This window comes from Gossypium hirsutum, chromosome D13, assembly GCF_007990345.1.
Source record: "Gossypium hirsutum isolate 1008001.06 chromosome D13, Gossypium_hirsutum_v2.1, whole genome shotgun sequence".
In the NCBI taxonomy this organism is placed as follows: domain Eukaryota; kingdom Viridiplantae; phylum Streptophyta; class Magnoliopsida; order Malvales; family Malvaceae; genus Gossypium; species Gossypium hirsutum.
The window spans coordinates 26,519,569-26,539,598 of record NC_053449.1 but is presented as its reverse complement, the minus strand read 5'-3'; positions in this window follow the sequence as shown (position 1 = coordinate 26,539,598).

Below are 20,030 nucleotides of genomic sequence, written 5' to 3'. Positions count from 1 at the left end.
GATTCGACGTTAAGGTGTTCACGGATAGGCCATACCAATTTTTGGTTAATTCCCACCTAAATGACTTCTTAGGGTTTTCAAGCCTAGGGTTTAAGTTCCTCCTTTCCCAAACAGTTGATCCGCTAAGAAACTCTATCCTTCAATCAATTCATAATATTAGAATAGTTGAAACCATGCAATTTATGTATAAAGCCTAAATTGATTCTAATCTCTACACAAACATTCAATTACACAATGTTAAAGAAAGATATATAAAAATAGAATAAAGGAAAAGAGATGCACATGGATTTATTGATGAAAGGGTGGCTCCAGAATAATCTTCACTGGCGAGAGTCTCACTTCAGAATAGGATCTTCCGATTAAAAGAACATAAAAATACTCTAAGTAAAAACTAAGAATGAAATAAAAACCCTATGTATATTTTCTATCTCCCTAAAAATTGTGTGTTTAAACTAATTACAATGGCCTTTATATAGGCTAAATTTGGAATACTAAAGTGCCTAAAATATCCTTGAAGTCCTTAGAGTTTGACTAGGATAGATACTCCTAATTTTCCTCAAAAAGGTAATTAAAATGTGCAGGAGTTTTTGGGTTGCAGAAGAGCTTGGTTGCAACACCAGCTTACGCTATTGCAACCAACCCCAAGGGGTATGTCGTGACATAGGAGGGCCTTGTCACGACATAGGAGGGTCGTGTCGCGACATCGAGGGCAGTGTTGGTCCAAAACTTATTTTTGGCTTCTACCTTTGATGTTGAGAATCAGTGTCTTAGTGTCGCGACATAGGCATCAAATTTTGTCCAAATAAGCATATTTAGCTCTCGACTTGTCCTACAAGACCATGTAACCTTATTTAGATATATAAAATGTAATAAAAACTTCTAGAAAGCATAAATTACTAATTTAAGTATGAAAACCTAAATATACTAAGATGCTTTGATTTAACAATTAAACAAGCTAAAGTTATGTGTAAAAGGGATTTAAATAATAGTGTAATTCATGGCAGATCACTCCTCCACACTTAACTTCTTATTTGTCCTCAAGAAACCAAAACACATATATTGGAAAAAGAAAAAGGAAAAAAATACAAAATTGAATTAATTTCTTTCTTTGAACAAGTTAAAATCAGTGAAGATGGATCTAAATAAGAACCTGACAGCTAAACTCCCCCACACTTAACTTTTTGCTTGTCCTCAAGTAAACCAAGTCTAGACACATAGGATGCAATAATAAGGCGTCTCTTTGATTTTATTACTACTATAAACATGGTTGTCAAATATTAAATGTATAATAATTCCTATCGTACATGCAACTTAATCTTGATAGCTCAATGTATTGAAATTTTTTAAAGTAAATTAGGATTAGTTTACAAAGTTACATTACTAAAAAACTTAGAATAATTCTTATGACCAAATGTTTAACAATATCACCATTAACATAAATCAAATAGATATGTAGCAAACACAATCATGTGAATCAAAAACATTCATTAAATAAAATTGTTAGAAATTTCGAAAGATTATATATAGAGAATGCTTAAGTCACATTGGTCTTCTAGGCCTGTAAAGCTCTGAGGCTTAGGATGGTATGAATTCACAGAAAAATATGGCTCAAAATAGTTCACACACTAGAAATAGTTAGGCACATGACATTGTTCCCTCTCTTCCCCCTTAATGTCCCATCCAGGCTCACCGCTTTTTGTCTCCCTCTCTCACCTACCTTATCTCTTCATGTAGGAAGGTACAATATAATACTAGCAACTATGGTTGGCTTAACGAGTTTTGGTGCACTGATGACTGAGATTTCTTACTTTTGTGACTTTTTGTTTTGTCACTTGATTTTACACTTTCCTCAGTCATAATGCTTTTATTCGATACTTTTTCCACTCGTTTTTACTTTTGACTTTGTCTAGATTTTTTTCTTTTTCACACATTTTTCCTCGACCTATAATCATTGTATCACAATGTTTCTTCCTTTTGTTTTTTCTTATTTTTTAAGCCACCGTAATGCATCTGTCTAAACCCTTAATATCTATAGCTTGACATCTATTTTATATTGTATTAAAGGACCAAAGATAGTGAAAAATTCAAGTTTTATGTGTGGTCGTTGGGTTGGGTTTCAATTTTGTTGGTTCATCAAAAAGGTGTTATCATGCTCAAATAAGGAAACTATGGATTCATAGCATTAAGGTATGGTCATCTGAGAACTGGTTATTCAAACAATGCCTTAGGTCATCCCTAAGCATCCCACTGTACACAATTTCTTTCATGCTTCGAATTAAACCGAATGAATAACAATAAACTCAAGCATTCATGTCTCTATGACTATTTATAAGACTTATATCTCATATGGCATCATCAAGCATTCTTACCTAGGTACTTCTAATCTATTATGCTTGACTAGAACCATTACATGCTTTATTATCTTCAATCGTTATTTATTGTATTAATATAATCCAAACACCATGCAACAATAATAAATTCTCTTTTTTTTAAAGTAAATAAATAATTAACTAAAACAAATTAAAAACAAACAAATTAATCCTATGTTCTTCCCCCACACTTTAGAACATACATTGCCCTTAATCTAAAATAATTAAAGTGCGAACAAGAAAACTTCCCTGAGTAGGTCGAGTTTTTATTGTTATAATAATTTCGGGATTTGTGTGCTCCAAGAGGATGAAAAAGTACCTAAAAAGAAAAAAATTGAAACAAATATAATGTAAAGAAAATAAATTAAAACGAACAAGTGTTGATTATGGATGATAGAACGTCTAAAAATATTCAGATGAAATGGGGCCTTTAACATTGCAAGGTGTGTTTTGTCTAGGATGTCGCGACATAGAGCCTAGTTGATGGATTCTTTGACTCTTTTTTTGGTTCTGTCAATCCATGGTATCTACACCTGCTATGGGAAAACTAAACGCAACTAAGATTAATAAAAAATAAAATAAACGAAAAAAATAAAACAAAATTTAAAATAGGAAATAGAAGTTCTTTAAAAACCAGGAAAATCCATGTTGCCAAAATTGAAGAACTTCTAGGTGGTTCTCGACACTTTGATTCGACGTTTGTTCCGTTGTCGATATATATGAACCAACCCCTTTGGTCACTTCTAATGATGTTGCGTTATTTTCGACCGGCGCGACATCCACATTATGAGCCATTTGGTACCAAATCCAAACCAACCCCAAATCATTTTTTGTGGTATTATTGCCTCAAGCTTCCCCCTTCTATGTCGCGTGAAATTTTGGTCAGTCGAGCTTTGTTGCCTTTGTTAGATAAGAATGAGTTAAACTCATCGATCTCTTCAACTGGTACCTTTCCTGCTATGGTCAGAAAGTGTATTGGCTCTTTTACACTTTCATTTAGAATTTTTTTAAGCTCTATGTTAATGGTTACTTTTACTTTTATGTCAACGACTACATCTACTATTATGTCTGATTTTATGGCAATTGGATCGGAGACTGCTTCAACCATATTCAATTTATCCCCATGATCTCTGGTTCCAAACTCTTGTTGCCTATTATTGTCTAATTCAAGGTGATCAAAGATAATACGAGGATCTTCAAGATCAAGGTTGGGAACATCATGCACGACCTCTTCCCTTGGAGGTAGCACCTCAAATATTTCTTGCAGCATTTTCATCATTTGTTCAATCATGTCTAACATGTTTGATAATCTTTCGAAGTTGGATGGCTCAGTAATTTCGCATGAGGACATATTATGCAAATCACAAGGAGGCTCATCTAAGTGTTTGGGCATATCATTTTATGACTCATAAAGAGGTTCATACGAGTACTCAATGTCCTCACACTCGTTATCATCGCTCTATTGGTTTATCGCGGTTCTGTTCGACCAACCTTCTATGTAGTTCCATTCATCGTCCCAAGAAGTCCTTTCATCACTAAGCCACCTGTAATCAAAATTTTCCATCATTAAATCTTCTAGTCAACAAGGTAAATACTAATAAAATTTTGAGAAAACACAATTAATGAATATAAAAGTTAGTACATTGTCTAGCTTGTTCATCTTTTGACTAATATTATTTACAAGTAATTGATTCAATAACAATTATCATCGTTACAATCCCTAAAAACATCATCAACAACTTGATCGCCTACGAAAGTACTAACGTCCAGAGTGTGAATGCTACAGCTAAATATATGGATTTGATGCGGTGTCCGCAAGTATATGGGTAAGGTTGTAACATAGTTTGTGTAAAACAAAACACTTGGTAAGTATTCTGAGGATCATAACTAAGGGATTATAGTTTAGGGGAAATTGCTATTAAGTTAACTACCAAAAATAATTACTAATCTACTCGAGTCACAAATTATAGTGTTAATCAATAAGCAAAATGATAATAATAAACTAAATAAATTTAACTAAACCTAAATGTACTCCTAGGTTCATGTATTAGCTTTTCCTCTTCCTTGTTTTGACTACGTGAGTTCCATTTTAGCCTAGATCCAATTTTTTTACCTAATTAATTATTGATGTAGGGTTCTAATCAAGCAACTAGTCAATACCATAGCAGGATCTTTCGATACGTTTACTAGAATAACGAGTCGATAAGAACTACTTATCTTCCAACCTCACAGTCTAGACCGATTTGAGGTTAAGGTGTTCGCGGATAGGCCATACCAATTTTGGGTTAATTTCCATCTAAATGACTTCCTAGGGTTGTCAAGCCTAGGGTTTGAGTTTTTCTCCTCCCGAACAGCTTGTAATATCCCATTTTTCAATGGTGTCAAAAATAGTGGTTTCAGGACCACAATTCCAACTAATAAGTCCAAAAATTATTGGTATTTAATAATTGTAGGGTTATGTGATTGATATATTAAGATTTGGTCAGTTGATTTTTTTGTTTACCTAGTTAATTTAAGAAAAATGACTAATTTGTAAAATTCGTAAAATCTAGTCATAATTGAATCGTAATGATTTGATGGCTTAATTATCAAATAAGAGAGGACTTATGTAGTAATTAGACCATAGTGGGTATAGATGGACGGTTAAGGGCTTTTAAGTTGTTAACTTGTATGTTTGTTAAAAAGGGTAAAATTGTAATTAAATAAAATTAAACTAAATTATAATAAAATCAAAATTACTATTATCTTCTCTAAGGTTCTACCACAGAAAAATCAAGAAGGAAATCTCCATTTTCGGAGCTTATAGTTCGACCATCCCAATTTCTCGCATGTAATCCTGTTTTAAACCTGTTTCTTGTAATTTTTATGGGTTTGAGATCGTTGCAACTAGGTCCAACTAAGCTAAACCTTCGTTTTCAAAATTGTTAAAGATTTATAATTTTTCCATTGATGAATCTTTGTTATTTTGATGTTAATTGATGAAATTGAAGTATTGGTTGTCGATTAGAATTAGTTTATTAAGTGATTTTTGATAGTTTTAGTTAAAGGATTAAATTGATAAATATTTAAATTTCATGGAATTTTGTGCATTGTGAATAATTTTTGACTCTTCTAGCATAGGAAGAAATTTGGTTGGCTATGGAAATTGTGAAATTTGAATAAATTTGAAATTTCAAGATTAAGGACTAATTTGTGATAAGTGTAAAAATTTAGGGAAAATGTGTAAATAATTGAAACTTAAGGGTATCATGCATTGAATTGAGTTTGTAAAATATTTGAATTTAATAAATTGAATTGAATTACTATATAGATCAAGAACCAATTCAAAAAGACAATAACTGTGTGTAGGGGAAATTTATGAAGTAGTCCCTGCGAATTAACTGAGAGTGGATTGTAGGTAAGTTCATATTATAAATAAATATATGTATTTATTTATAATTTGTGCTAGTATGTTTTGGTTCAATTGTAATTGATGTTGAATTATGTTATTAAGTTCTTAATTTTAAAATGCTTACTGTAATACCCAATTTGCCCGACCCATTTTATTAAACCAAATAAAATAAAATAAAATAATGGTCATAAAACCATAAATCAGTCCATATTACAAACCAAAATAAATTAAGTCCAAACCCAATTACAAAATCCAAATACCCAATGAACTAATCCCAATTAAGCCAACCCCAGCCCACATTAGCCTAACCCAAACCCGATTACAACAGAAAGGGAAACCCTAAAGCGCTATCTGCCCTAGCCGCCGTGCGCCCAACAGCTTCCAGCACCGCCCTCCACATCACCGTACGGCCTTCGTACACCTGCAGAAAACCAACAGTACACAAAGAAACAGAAAGAAAAACAACAAAAATAGCGAAAACGAAGGATAGATTTGATTTTTTCTTTTTTTCTTTCGGTATATAAACGGATTGCAAATAGTTTCAAGAGGAGGGGAACGGAGGTAAAAAAGGAGAGATTGAATGTAAAAAAAACATTTTTTTCACGAAATCAATAAAAAAAATGAGATTAAAGGTAGATTTCGATTTCTTTTTTCGTCGGTTTTCATTTTCCTCTTTTACTTTTTTTAATATACAACGCGAATAAGTTAAAAGGGGGAGAGTATATACCTCTTTGATCCCGCCGTCGTTCTCGTCGGTTTCGTGGATACCGGGGAGGTTAGGTTTGGTTTTGGCCTGAGAACAGCGCTAGAGGGTAGCCTTGGGGACTGATTCCGGTCGGTTGTAAACTGACAAAGGGTTCTGATTTTAGGGTTATGAGGGGGTTTTTTATAATGCATAAAACGACACCGTTTAGGGCCTGTTTCAGTGGCCCTAAAATGGTGCCGTATTGGTCGATTAACCCTAGCAACCCGTGCGGCGACATGACCCGAGGAAGGATCCGCGCGTTTTGGCCTCTGTTGGGTGATTTGCACAAATGGTCCTCTCTCTTTTGTGTCGTGTTCAGATCGGTTCTGTAACACCCCGAACCCGAGACCGACACCGGAGTCGGACACGAGATGTTAACAAACTTTGAAAAATTTTTCCAGACACTGCCCAGTCTGAGTACTAGTCGCTTCAAAAATCATATCTTGAGTTTCACAACTCAAAAATCAGTTTTGTGATTTTCCCCTGAAACTAGACTCATTTCCCCACCTATGGATTTTTTTCTAGAATTTTTGGTCGGGCCAACTAGTACAGTTTATTAGTCAAAGTCTCCCATGTTACAGGGGTCGACTACACTGAACTTTTCCCATTACGACTGGGATATCTCTCTGCACAGAGCTTCAATACTGATGCCGTTTGTTTCTATGGAAACTAGACTCAGAGAGGAATCCATACATATATGGTATGACCCCTAATTATCTCTGGTCAATTTATAGTGAATTTCCAAAGGCGGAACAGTGAATCCAGAAACTGTTCTGGCCCTGTTCCACAAGAACCCGAATATCTCTTTCTGTACTGTTCCTATAATTGTTTCGTTACTTCCATATGAAAGTAGATTCATCAAGGTTCGATTACATAATTTATTCACTATTTAATTCCACTCCTACGAATTCTTGTGATTTTTCCAATCCACACCACTGCTGCTATCAGCTTCTGTTTTCAAAGTGAACCTTACCTAATTTGGGGTTTCATGGACCAACTAGGGCCTTGTCATACATAAGCCCACATATGATCATACTTAGCCATTCTAGTGGCTGATCATTTGCTCAACACTTCCATTCCAACATAGTTACATCATGAAACCATCTATACATTCATAAATACGAATGGTCTAATGCCATACTCCACTTCTACAAGCCATCTTCGCATGGCTGTACACTTATACATTTCATAAAGTACTCGAAAGACAACAATGGGTAGTCCTATACATGCCATAACAAAATTCAACCAAAATAGTACCCAAAAGAGCCTTTGATAGTGTGGGCGACTTCGACTTCAAGATCCCGAGTCCGATAGCTGGAGAACCAAAAATCTATAAAACAGAGGAGCAATGTAACGAGTAAGCAATTTATGCTTAGTAAGTTTGAGCAAGGAATTCCAGCATGCACAAAGAATAGCACACATTTAGCTAAACGGAATATTTCATAATACGCAATTTACCGATATCAAACTTGCTTCACAACATTAACAACCCTTATGTACATACACAATAAACTAACTTGGCCGAAGGCCGGTAGCTCGTTTATCAACTGAGCGAACATTTATTTGTAAGGGCTCGATTAAATTCAACACATACGTAACATATCCCCATATTGGGATGTTTTTCGAGTATTCGCTGGAATTTTACAGCAAGCTCATTCATTACCAAATCACGTACCTTCGGGATTTAACCGGATATAGCTCCTCGTTCAAATGCCTTCGGGACATAGCCCGGTTTTAGTAACTCACACAATGCCTTCGGGACATAACCCGGATTCAACAACTCGCACGAATGCCTTCGGGACTTAACCCGGATTTAATAACTCGCACGAATGCCTTCGGGACTTAACCCGGATTTAGTATCTCGCACAAAGGCCTTCGGATCTTAGTCCGGATATATTCACTTAGCACAAAGCCTTCGGGACTTAGCCCGGACAGCATTCAATTAATCATGCACATTCACATTTCATTTTCATTTGCGAAACTCAAACACAAGGCACATATCGTCCTTGCACATTCGGCTCAATAGCCACACATAGAGCATGATTTAATCACATTGTAATTTAAGCTCTCTTACTCAAGAACTTACCTCGGGTGTTGTCGAACGATTCCGCTAGCTATTCAACCACTTTTTCCTTCCCTTTATCGGTTTGATTTCCCCTTTGCTCTTGAGCTTAATCAAACAAATAAATTGATTTCATCATTTTAGGCATCAAAAGATGAACACAAGGCACTTAGCCCATATTTATACATTAGACATTAAAGTCTCATACATGCAAAAATCATGCATCAACACCACATATTAGCTAATTTCTTGCCCTTGACCGAATATGCATGTCCATTTTTGGGGTCGATTTCAACACTTAATACACACATGTACACACTAGTAAAGCATCCTCCCCCTTTTCATCAATTTAACACATGCATTGCTCATTAACATGCAAAGTTACATTCGGCCTTAGCACACATCTTGCTAGCCGATTCTTCTCCATTTAGCAACCAATGCACATATGTGCTCACACAACAAAAAATGCTAAAAAGGAGGTTCAAGAATCATCAAGCCATCATCACATGCATCATTAACAAGCTTCATATTTTGCATGCAATGGCATTAACACAACCTCCACCTAGGCCGAATCTTAACTCATCCTCATGCCTCATCACCACAACATCAAACATCAACCAAGAATGATTCATCCATGGTCAAGTGCCATTTCCATCACATAGCAAGATTTAGACCATGGTTTAGGTAGAACTCAAGCTAACAACTAAAACATGCATGCCTCTCATGGAACATCATCAAACATACCTTAGCCTAGCTACATGCATGGCCGAATCTCTTCACCTTTCTTCTTCTTTCCTCCTTAAAATTTTTGGCCAAGGATGAACCAAAGGATGAGAAAATTTTTCTTTGTTTTTCTTTCTAGTTTTTGGCAAGCATGAAGATGAGAAAAGGATGAACAAAATTCCCCCTTTCTCTTGTTTAGCTCACGGCAATGGGGGGACAAACACCACACACACATTTTTTTTTCTTTTGTTTTCCATTTCTTTATTACCCATACTCCTTATTTTATTCTTCCACTAACAAAACATGTTTCATGACATGTTTTGCCCATCCTTCCTTGTCATGGCCGGCCACTACTCATTAGGGGGGGGAATTTGACATGCAAGTCCCCCCTTTGTCCACATGCACTAGTAGGTCCTCACACATTGACCTATCACATTTTAGAATTTTCTCACATAAGTCCTATTGACTAAATTCACATGAAATCAACCAAATTGAAGCTTGAAATTTTCACACATTCATAATTACATATTCTACACAATAAGTATCACATTCAAACATTTCGGTGACTCGGTTTAGCGGTCCCGAAACCACTTCCCGACTAGGGTCAACTTTGGGCTGTCACAGGTTCTTTTCATTTTTAAGTTTGCCCTGTAATTTGTTTCTCATTTCATTTTGACCCATACTGCTGCAATGCATTTTGAGGGGTAGGGAATATTGACTATTTAGTCCCCTATGAAATACGCGTGTTTCATTTTGGCTCTTTAATTTCATTTTGTTTTTGTTTTTCCCTTACGATTTTGTTTTAAATCCAATTTAATCCATAATTCGATTTATTCATTTTCTAAAAATTTTATTTCGATTTTGTTGTCTTTAGTATATATTTATTTATAAACCTAGCATTATTTGAATATTTAAGTTTAAATATTGTTTTAAAGTTTATCATTAGAATTATTTAAAATATAATATACTATTATTTTAAATTAATACTATCTAAATTTACCATACATATACTATTATAAAGTTTTCTTTTCATTTTGTATGTATCATTTATTTAAATTAGCACATGCATATATATTTTGAGTTTCTTTTCATGTAATATTTATTTGAAAATTCATTTATATATTATTATTTCATATAGTACCCATTTCTAACTTTTGATATTTCAATATTCATTTTATTTATTTGAAAACTTGTTACATTTTATTTATGTTATTTAGCTTAGCTCTTCTTCCAAAATCGACGATTAACGCATTTAGTCGTTGAATATTGATATTTGTGTTTGCATGATGTGTGTTGGATATTATTGCCCGCATATGTATTATATTATTTATTAGTATTTATTGGTTATTGATGATTATTAGTACATACTTTAGCTTATCAATTATTGTTTCGTGTTGTACATTAACATCCCATCGCTTTCTAATTTAAAATATTTTGTTTCATTAAAGCATTAAAAATATTTTATTCAAAGGTTTTCAAAAATAACGCAATACTCGAAATTTGGAATCCTCGAGAGAATTGAGCCCTAACGTATTGGGTTCCAATTTTCCTCGCTGAATCTAAATATTATTTTCTTTAATCAAAGCACATAAATAAAAACTCATTCTCGGGAATTCGATACATTGTGTCCTAATGTATTGGATGTGACATGTTGTTTTCTCGAAATGAATATTTTAAAATAATAATAAGGGCTATATTCATTGCTAGGAATTCTGAGAAATTGTGCCCTAACGTATTAGGTTTCAATTTTTCATTTTACTTAAAGCAATTGAATATCCTTCTTAACTTCATCGCAAGGGTTTTGAAAGTTAAAAGATAAACTTAATTTTGAGGATTTAAGATGTTGCACTCTAACTTACAAAGTGTGACAATTTATTTCTCTGAAATAAGTGAGTCTCATCGTTCAATTCATTTTACTCAAATTTTCTTTTCAAAGGATCGTATTTTAAAATCTTTTCAAAATTTTGACATTAAGACATTAAACAATCGATTCAGTACCAATTTTGGGCGTTACGAGGGTGCTAACCCTTCCTCGTGCGTAACCGACTCCCGAACCTATTTTCTCAAATCTCGTAGACCAAAATCGTTTTAAGGTGTACCGATCACAACCCAATAAAGGATCAGTGGTGACTCCCATTTTTGTTTTAAGTCGACTACTATGAACCGTTTTGTTTTTCAAAAAAGTGGTTTCGACACTTACAAATAAGTACAGGTGAGAAAATGGATATATGATATTGTTGATATTTTGGGATAACATGGTTATATGATATTGAAATGAATTTAAATGATTGATACCATGTGTACGAGTGTGTTTCTAGAAGTGCCTCTGAATTGTCATTATATAAACTCTTTTAAAATGCTCATTTGAACGTAGTAAATGCTTAGGATATGATTGTCATGCTAATAGGATTTGAATGCACACTTGTACAGGTTTGCATTTTGGCTCCTGTTATGCATCATCATTGCCTTTGGTGTGGTTTAGTTTCCCAAGTACCCAAGTCAAGTTACTATAGTTCATCGGGCTATATATTAATTGTCTTAAAACTTATTTATTTGTTCCATTTTGTTAGGAAATTATTTTACTACTAAATGATAAATGTTGCTATGAATTTTTTGTTTATAAATGTGTATGATTATATTGAGATAGTGTGGATGATAAATTGGTTATAACTTTTGGAATTTATCATTTATGATGTAAATGATTATATACTAATTTGGCGTGAACGTGCATTGGAATATCAGGAATTAGAACTTATCTTCTTGTTTATCTATATTGGTTGAGGTAGGTTAAATGGTATATATGCTAAGAACTTATTAGGCTTCTTAAGCATAGTTGTTTCATTTGTGTCTCTTTTGTAGTTGGTGTTTTGCGGGCTGACCAAACGGATCTTTTTGGAGCACACACTATCCAGCCATCTTGGTAGCTTCTGTTTTTTTTTTTTTTTGGGATGTGGCATGTATATAGGTGTTTTTTTGTAGATATTTAAATTATTAAGTTATTTTGGTACACCTAGTAATGTGTTTGGTTTTGGATGTCTACTTGTGTTTGTTATAATCAAGTTGATCCTAAATGGTATGTATATTTGATGATGATGATTTGAAATGGTTGTTTGTTGAGTATGCCATATTTTGGTCAATTAAATTTGGTGGTTTTAGGCATGAATGGTTAATTTATGATAAAACTTATTCCTTTATTGTAACTTTGTTCTTAAGTTAAATGAGTGTGTGAATTGAGGTTCCTTTTGATGACATATTGGTTAAACATAGGATGGATGAATATTTGAAATGTATTTGGTGATTTGAATGTGCTTTTAACAATGTAAAATAGGCTAGTTATGGTACGTCTGTGCAAAAAATAGTGCTTGAATTGACTTGATTTAGGGGTTAAAAATCATGCACACGGCCTGAGAAACGGGCTATCACACAGCCGTGTGCCACACATGGTAACCCCACACGACCGTATGTATTTATTGTTTTAGGTGCAGGTTTCACACGGCCTGAGACACAGCCGTGTGACCCAACTTCAAATACACACACGATTTGACACATAGCCTGCGGCACCATCGTGTGGCCCTATTTCAAATATACACACGGGTAAACAGACGGGCTGAGACACGGTCGTGTGGTTAGACTTCAAATGTTCACACGGTCTGGGCTATGTCACACAACCGTGTGACCCCTATTTTCCAAATTTTCATGTTTTCCCAAAAATTTTTATTTTATTTTGATTTGATATTAGATTGTTCTCAAACTATTTTTAGGGTCCTGTCGGCTCGATTTAAGGCCCATAAGTATATATTTGCCAAGATTAGATTAAATTGTTATATGTTAGAATTTAATTTGTACAATTGTTTCGATTGTGAAGTTAACTGCTCTATCTTGATCTGTAATACTCCATAACCCTAATCCGACAATAGAGACGGGATAGGGGTGTTACATAGCTAATCTGCTAAGAAACTCAATCATTCAATCAATTAATAGGATTAGAACAGTTGAAACCATGAGAGATATGTATAAAGCATAAATTGATCTAATCTTTACACAAACATTCAATTAAACAATGTTAAAGAAAGAAATATAAATAATAGAATAAAGCAAAAGAGATGCTCATGGATTTATCGATGAAAGCGTGGCTCCAGAACAATCTCCACTCACGAGAGTCTCATTTCAGAATAGGATCTTCCGATTACAACATAAAAATACCCTAAGTAAAAATTAAGAATGAAATAAAAACCCAAAGTATATTTTTTGTCTCCCTAAAAATTGTGTGTTTAAACTGATTACAATGGCCTTTATATAGGCTAAACATGGAATATTAAAGTGCCTAAAATATTTTTGAAGTCCTTAGAGTTTTACTAGGACAGATACTCCTAATTTCCCTTTAAAATGTAATTAAAACATGCAATATTTTTTGGGCTGCACAGTGGCTTGGTTGCAACACCAGACTGCATTGTTGCAACCAACCATAGGGGGTATGTCGCAACATAGGAGGGTCTTATTGCGACATCAAGGGTAGTTTCACTCCAGAACTTGATTTTAGCTCATGTTTTTTATGTTGAGACATCAGTGTCTTGGTGTCGCGACATATGCATCAATTTTGTCCCGAATAAGTATCTTTAGCTCCCGACTTGCTGTACAATACTATGTAACCTTATTTAGATATATAAAATGTAATAAAAACCACTAGAAAGCATAAATTACTACTTTAAGTATGAAAACCTAAATATATACTAATATGCGTTGATTTAACTATTAAACAAGCTAAAATTATGTGTAAAAAGGATGTAAATAATAGTGTAATTCATGGTAGATCGCATTTTTAACTCAAATCATTATTTATATCATCATCACATTTCCGTATCAAATTCATTGATTCATTTTGTTACCAATAAGCCCTTTGGGCTCGTATAAATCAATTCACATGATCTATCACATGCTATGTTTAATCACATTTCACATATGTATACTTATAATGTCAATGCATATCATAATTCATTTGAAATATCATCTATCAAATTCATCTTTCATTATCCAATTTCAAGATTCAATTTAACTTTTTTCTAGTGCAATTTTAGTAAAAACGAGCTTGAACACACAGGTGAACTACACTACAATAATGTAGCTCGAATGAGTATAAATTACACAACACCAATGCATCAAAGTACTAGACCTCTAGACAACAAATGCTTATACATATATGAATACATCCCTCCACCACACCAATGTCTCCGAGGAGACAATGAGTACTCGATGATCTGCAAAAAAATGTTGGATCCTGACTGCCTCTCGGCGTGCTATCTTTGGGACTGAGAATACTACAACAAAATATACGAAATAAGGTGGTGTCCACAAGTATAAAAGTCAAGTTGTAATATAGTTTGTACAAAAAAGCATCGGAAGTACGCCAAGGATCATACCCAAATGAGGCTTGATTAAACTAAAATTAATTCCTACACTAACAGGCCTAACTAGTTCTCCAACCAAATTATATTACAATAATTCATAAAATAATGAAAAAAAGGAGATTTAAAGAAAGATTAAAATATTGATAGAAGAAAATTGTAAAAATTATCATATCTAAAGGCAGAAGACTAACTCTTTTCAGTGTTCATAGTCTACTCCTATTTCGTGTTCTATCCAAACAGCTAGTCATTAACCTAGTAAGATCTCTAGGCCTTCCACCAACCTAATGAGTCAGCAAGCACTACTTATTTCTCGATATCGCAGGTCAAATCGGGTCAAGGTAAGGTTTTCACGGTAGACCACACTGATTTTAGGTTCATATGTACCTACATAACTTCCTAGGGTCGTCAATCCTAGGGTTTAAGTTCTTCCTTTCCCAACCAACTGATCCACTAAGAAACCTTACATAGTAGTTAACTAATCCCACTTCTACTTGTTAATCTTCCTAAAGATTTAGTTACTCATAGATCTAATGAATATAATAGATTTTAATTGAAATATAAACATTTGCAAAATCTAATGAATAGATTAGAATGATCCTGAATATATATATTGAAACTTGAAGCGCAATCCTTGCCAACGTCTGATGAATCCACAACTCGAATCTCTCAAAGAAAAAACAATAAAAGAAATAAAAAGTAAAAGTAAAACCTAAAACTAAGAATGAAAGAAAAAATAAATTGGAGGCAAAAAGTCCCTTAAACTATTCTGAGCAATAGTATTTATAGGCCTAGGTTAGCAGCCTCTTCTTGACCTAAAATTGATGACTAACCATTATTAAAGAATGTTGTGCGAACAAAAATACCCTTGCTTCATTAACTAGCTAGGTCGCATTGGTGTCGCGACACCCTCAAGCCTGTGTCACAACACTGATGGCATATTACTTCTTTAGGCATCTCTTTAGGGTTGTGTTATGACAACCTTTGGTCTATGTCATGACATCCTTGGTAGATTGCTCATTGTGTATTCTGCTTGTTGTATTGTGACATCCCAACTCCGTGTTGCAACATCAAGAGCAGTCCACTGTCTTTTTTCCCTAAAGTGATGACTTGAACACTCACTAAACATATTAGTCTACCTTTAGGCCTACTTCGACCCACGAGGTTATATAAAATGCGTAAATTAGTCATTTTATTACCTAAGTGCTAAAGATGAAAATTTAGAAAAAAAACAATAATTAATTTGCTTTCTAATAAGATCACTAAATATGGAGAGAGGTTTAATCTGCTACAATGAGTTCCGACAGATCAGATCTTGAATGACATATCATAATCTTCACATCGTCAACAAACCTGTACAAAAATACGCATATGACCCTTTTGGCATGCTAATTGTATACATGGGCATCAACCATTCACATATCATATTCTCATTTCATTTCATCACCAATTTCATAAATGTCCAATTTCATATAACATAGTTCATACTCTATTCATGTCACATATCATATATAAATTGTACCACACACTCTTTTATACTATATTCAATTTAGTCCAATTTCTCGACATATAATATCATTCAATATGAATCATTTTATACAAAAATATAAGCTTACCTTGATAGTTGTTCATGCAATCAACATGTAAATGTGTATATATGTATTTATAAGGATCTTGAATCACAAAAGTGCAAACCACAATTGTTGTTACTCATCTAAAACCCTTACCTTTCCTTTCTCTCACGAAGGCTTGACATTGCCTTTAGCTACATTCGATAATTCAACAAATAAAACAATATCAGATTTTATCCAACTAACATTCAAACACAAAGCCTAACACATTTTTATTTATTCAATTTAGTCCCTATACTCAGGAAATGCATATTTTTCAATAATTAGCATCGGAAAAAAATCTTATTTTACATTATTTAATTAGGAGCCCTATACTTCCTGTCTATAACATAATTTCATGTCAGGTTTTCCATTTATTCAATTTAGTCCTTAATGTTACAAAGTTATCTAACAAGCTTAATTAGCTTTACAATTTATTCCTTATCATGATCTAAGCTGATTAATTATCAATTTCAAGCCTAATTCATCAATTTCTCCATAATGGTAACATTCTAAAAACTTAATTTGGAAAAAATTGATACATGGGCTAGCTAAATCAAGCTCTCATTATCATAAATCTATAAAAATTATATGAAATTAGCTTAATTACCTTATGAATTTGGATTGCCCAAATGTAAACTTATCAATGGCATCTCTCCCCTTTTTCCTTCTTAAGGATGGTGAAAGAAGATGAATGTTCATCTTTCTTCCACTAACTTAGCTTTTATACTAAGATTATAAATTAATTAACTTTAATTAATTAGTTTAATTGAACTTTATTATACTAATATATATTAATTAAGCTAGTGGAAACAACCATTAACATCCACTAATTCATGATATAAAATGGTTAGATAACGGTTTTGGTCCTTTGGATAATTCTTTCTAGGTCCTTAAGCCTTTTCTAAATTAAAACTCAATAGTAATTGAAATTTTACAATTTAATTATTGAGTTTTAATTAATTACTTTTTCGACAAAATTATTGACATGATCTTTGACATGATCTTAACTATGGTGAAAATGAGTCCTAAGATTCTAGTTTTAGCTTTAATTGTCAATATCCATAATTAGTACAATTACATCATGTCATACTACAAAGCATGGGTTGGAAAACAGAAGGCTATGAAAAAGATGTTGGAAAAAATTCCAGTCCGAAAATGATTTTCTTGCACAGAAAAAATTAAAACTCGACCCAATTTGTGATAGTTATAGCAATAAACCCTAAATCAAATTTTCACTTGTGTTTTTTGATAGACGATTCCTTGTCATTCTCAACTTTCAACCAAACTATCTTCTTCGTTATTCTTTTCTTTAATGTTAAAAAGAAAAATACCTTATCAAAAAGAAACTAGTAGAATTTGTTATATCAGAAAATAGATTCAATAGTTGAACATAAATTCATTCTATTTTCGGGAAGAGTAACAATATCTTAAAGTTATTATAAGCAACTCCAGTAGTGTCATCTGTTTATAACGAGAGAAGGTAGAACCCTTGTTTAATTGTAGAAGTTTATTTTAGCTAGAAAAGGAACTTCTAATCTAACTAGAAGTATAGGTGGCAGCAACCCTAGTTAATATTCCTAGGGTTTGTCGTCCACCCCTTTAACATGAGCGGCTTTTGGGCCTCTCCCATATTGGGTCCAATTATAAGTATGGATATAGCTAAATTCTAAAGAAACCATATAAAGACAGAACAAATTGATAGAAAGTATCATAAGGAAATAGTAGGGTTTGATGGGATAGTGGATGTAGTCAAAGATCGCATCAAGGACAAACCCCAAAGGTTTGTTTTACCAAGACTCTACTAGCTAGAGAGTTATCTGGGGAACATATGAAGGGGAACAAGAATGCCAAACATGACTCATCTACTTCACTAGGACAAGTGGGATACTGTTAGATCTGGTGCCATAAGTGTAGTATTATAACATCCCTCCCAGCGAAGACCTAACTATTTAAGTGTTGTTTATAAAAAGTAAGACTTAAGGATAAGTTTCAAGTGCTCAATGTTAGGGCTCAACTAAGTGTAATGACTTTCTATATGTGTCAGTGATGCCATGGTCTGGCGGATTCTAAGCGAAAGGAAAGGAACCCATGGTGAACTCTGGTATGTACAACATATAAGATATTCTGAAATAACAAAGCTTATGGCTAACTCTGAAGAAAGGTAAGTATGATGAATCAAGGAGTACTGGTAAGAATATATATGAATATGGAGCATAGTATATAGAATTATTATTGGTGAAGTAGTGTTAACCTGAAAGCCCTTTTCAGCATATAGAACGAACGGGCTCCGACATGAAAATAAATAGACAATGACTCCCCGTCAGATTTCGATGATAAGTGAAATAGAAATTGTAATTACAAAAGTAATGGTTATAAGGTATGAGTCCACGCCAGTGGTATAGTACATCCAGTGACCAATGTGGTCCCATGTTAGCCAACGTGTGAGGTATATGTTAGGAATTAATCAAATGCGAAATAGAAGTTTAAAGGCTAAAGGAGTAACTGGAAAAGTTTCTTAGAAGTGGTAGATTTTGGATAAGAGAACTCAGTATTGATGTGACATTTACCAAGTTTCCATAAATACTTGAGTTAAGTTAGAAGGACACTGGGCTTAAGTTAAGGGAGAGTTATCTTTATTCTTAAGAACTAGGGCTAAAAGAAAATGGAAACATCTCTCTAAGATAAGTCTGAAACCTTGGTTTTTGTTAGTGATTTTCCCTTCCATCAAGGTATGTTTCATGACTCTACTTGTCAAATGAACATAAGTTTGTAAGTATGCTTGAAAAAAAATAAGGCTTAGTGTCTCTATTTGCCAAGGAAAATGAGGGTGTAACATTTGGCTGAATGATGGGTCTAGATCCCAAACTGCTGATTCCACAAGGAAAGGGTAAATCTAAATTTTAAACAGCCTCTGAGGTTATCAGTGAGTCCCTAAACTAAGTCATGCATGCATAATATGCCGTCTAGAAACTTCGATGCTAAGTAACGAAATCGTGAAATAGAACTAGTAAAATATGATCTGATGACTTTGATGAGGAACATAAGATTTATGGACTTGCATATATAGATCACATGAAGTTTCATGGTCAAAGTATGGAATATGAATCTTGAGGTTAACGGATGCTTGTGCCTGGATAATGGAAATGTGTCTAAAAGGTCTGGATGTGTCTGTTATGAGTAAGTCAATATGTGATGAGTTCATGAAATATGGGTCTAAGTATTAAGAGTCTATGTCTGTCTCCAGAGTCATCAAAACACAAATCTTTGAAAGGACAAGTCTATGGCCATGGCACTGAAGGACTATATCATGTAAGACCATAATTGGTGGGTTATGGAACCATATGAGAAAAAAGACCATATCATGTAAGACTGTAACTGGTGGGTTATAGTATCATATGAAAAAAATTAAGGAAGGTTATTACCTAATGTGGTTCTCTGTGTGTCCGAGGATGATAAGCAGCAAACCTCACTAAGTGTGAGTCTATGCAAATCCCTATCGCCAAAATCACTAGGAGAAGGAAAGCCTTTGTCGCAAAACTTTGGAAAGGTAAGCCATTATGGCAAACCTGTTAAAGGATAGCCATTGTAGCAGAACTCTAAAAAGGTAAGCCTTTGTGGTGAACCTCATAAAGAACAACCTTTGTAGCAAAACTCTAGAAATGTAAGAGATAACTCCTGTAAAGAGTTATATTTCATGCCTTTAGGCCTAGCTAAATGTTTGTACT